This window comes from Eptatretus burgeri, chromosome 17, assembly GCF_056783735.1.
Source record: "Eptatretus burgeri isolate ZD-2024b chromosome 17, Ebu_testis_v1, whole genome shotgun sequence".
Taxonomy (NCBI): Eukaryota; Metazoa; Chordata; class Myxini; order Myxiniformes; family Myxinidae; genus Eptatretus; species Eptatretus burgeri.
In genome coordinates, this window is record NC_140977.1 from 49,269,576 (window position 1) to 49,272,787 (window position 3,212).

Consider the following 3,212-nt stretch of genomic DNA (forward strand, 5'->3'; position numbering starts at 1 on the left):
GGGGGGACGGTGATGAGGCCAACAACAGAAGAAATCAAAACTGACAGTATGAAAACAATCCGAAAAAGTTCTCCCGAGAGCTAGGGAAACAGAAACAAAATGTGACAACTCCACCTGAAAAAAACAGGATCTAGAAAAATTCTAGAAAGGTATACTGTATTTGAAGATGAAAAACAACTCAACAAGGAAGCAGATTGGATACGACACTTGGAAAAGAAAAAGCAACATCTACACGAAATGCATCCAATGACAATTGACAAAGACAAAAAATTTGAAAACATCTTGCAAAAGCACTGAACTTCAAATGCCCAGGCCCATGGGACTCCCAACTTCTGGCTAAAGCAGCTACATGCTCTCCGCCCTCACTACCTTCGAGCATTTAACAAACTCAACCAAGGGGAACAGCAATCGGATGAATGGTTCACAGAAGGAAACACTCTTTTAATCCCAAAATCTGATGAAACCCATGCACCCCACAAATACAGACCAATAACATGCCGACCAACAACACACAAGCTTTTAACAGGTGTAATCACTGATGCAATTTACGACCACCTCACTCAACAAGGAGCTTTAGAGGCACAGCAGAAAGGATGTAAAAGGGGATGCTATGGAAGAATAGACCATTTATTGTTACACAAAACCATCCTCGAAAACTGTAAGCCCCGACAGACCAACTTATCCACAGCCTGGATAGATTACAGAAAAGCCTTTGATAGTGTCCCACATTCATGGATTATAAAATTCAGGAAAGTATACAAAATTGACCCTCAGATAGTCACACTGATTGATCTTAATAGCCTCTTAACACGTCAAAAGGAATAAGAGGGATTCTCCAGAGACCAGTAGGAATTGGCCCGATCCCAATTGTGAGATGGTAAATCGCAGTAGCGCAGATTTGGAGGAGGCCCAGCAGAAGGCCTCCCTCCCCCTTGTCTTCCCTCTCCCAGCTCCAATACAATGCTGGCACTTCCTCACTTGGAAGGAAAGATTGAAATCCCAGAGTAAAGATATGACATGGTATCTTACAAGGTGACAGCATTTCCCCCCTCCTGTTTTGTCTGGCTTTGGACCCAATGAGTAACCTCAACAATGAAGAAGGACATGGATAAAATCTGACACGCAACTGAAAAATAACAAAAGAAATAAGAAAGGTGACACACCTACTGTACATGGATGATCTAAAACTCTTTGCACAGAATGATTAAGTGGCAGATCACCTAAAAATAGTAAAACAGTACTCAGAGGGCATTCAGACAGAGTTTGGTCTTGATAAACGTACCAATTGCACATTTGTACAATGAAAAACAATAAGAATCTCAATTGAACAAAGCACGATATTACACAAACTAGAAAATGAAACACCTTACAAATACCCCGGGATAAAAAAGGCCCCCACATCAGGTCAGGTCAGGTTTGGGAGCAGCGCCGGAGCAGTGCGTTGCTGTGTCCACTTTCCGCCAGTACTCCAGGGGCCTCTGACTGGCCATACCCGAGGCAGATGCCTGGCCTATCCCTACTGCTTGAGATGCTGATTAACCTGCTGCAACCATGAGGCATGCAGTCGGCCCATTGGCCTCCACTCACGGGGCTCCCTTTGCTGAGAGAATCTGGTGAGCAGGATCAGCTTCAGGAAACATGAGCCACATGTCTATACAGCCGCAGCTGATGCTTACGGATGATGCAGGTAACAAATGTCATTTGAGTCTCTCTCAGCAACTGCTCGTTGGACACAAAGTCCGACCAGCGATAGCCAAGGATTCTCCGAAGAGACCTGGTACCAAAGGTATTAAGTCTCCATCTCAGATCCCTTGTCAGAGTCCAAGTCTCACATCCATAAAGCAAGACTGGAAGCACCAAGGACCTGAAGACTCAGGCTTTCATCCTCCTGCAAAGGTACCGGCAGCACCACACCTCATGATCCAATGAATCCATGACACCCCAGGCCTGACCTAGATGTTTATTGACCACTGGCTCATAGCTATCAACTGGCTCTCTGTGACCTCAACATCCTCACCACAACCAGGTACAGACAGGATAGCAGAATCCAAGATCTCATTGAAAGCCCGAATCTAAGTTTATACCTAGGAAACCCCTAATCCCAGTGGCTCCGACTCCTCAACCAGCACCTCGAGGGCCCCCAAAAGGATACCCAGAGTCTCCGTAAAGATGACTGCATCATCTGCAAAATCAAGGTCAGAGATCTTAACATTCTCAAATGATGCACCGCAGCTTGATCTCTCTGACATCCTCCCCAGAATCCAGTTCATACAAGCACTGAAAAGTGTTTGGGCCAGTACACACCCCTGATGAACTCTAGCAACAACTGGAAATAAGTCGGAGATCGTATCTTCACATCTGACAGCACTCTCAGTCCCAGAGTATAGTTCACCAATCAGATTGATCAGTTTTGGTGGCACCCCACGAAGACCAACAATCCTCCAGAGGGCATCCCAATTCTCTCAATCGAACGCTTTGCAAATATCAACATAGGCTGCTAGCAGGCACTGCCAAAATTCGCATCTGCATTCGGTGAGGACCTGAAGAGTAAGGATACGGTCAATCGTTGACCTCTTTGGTGTAAACCCTGACTGCTCTTGGTGCTGGTGCTCAAGAAAATGGTGGCGAACCTCATCAATAATTATCTGAGCAAAGACCTTACCCGGCACCAAGTAACATCACTGATAACCAACAGCTGGGTGGATTAGCCTGGTACAGCTGCTCAAAGTAACTGGCCCAGTGGTCCTTCACTTTGGACTCCTTTGTCAAGAACCCACAACCCTCCGCTCTAACTACAGTTACGTACACTGAGGGGTGGGCTTGGAGGAACGCAATTCACAAATTCCCCTGTAAGCAGGACAACAATCACTTGAGCACAGGTGATGCTCTACCGAGCTGGCCCTGCGACTCTGGTCTATGGCATCCAGTGTTCCTTGAGAGACAAAATTATTTTTCACCCTGCGGTGAGTTCCAAGACATCCACTGGCAACATCAAAGATTGTGGGCTTGAAGACACTCCACCACTCTTCAGGATTCCCCAAAGCACAGACCCCCCCCAAATCCTCACTCAGTCTGTTCGCAAACTCCTCAGCTGTGCTCTCATCCTTGAGCTTGCCAACATCCAGCCGAGGCTGGGATGGTGCCATTCTCCCGGATTTAAGCTGCAACTTCAGAGTTGCAACAACAAGCCTGTGGTCTGTATTGAGGAACTG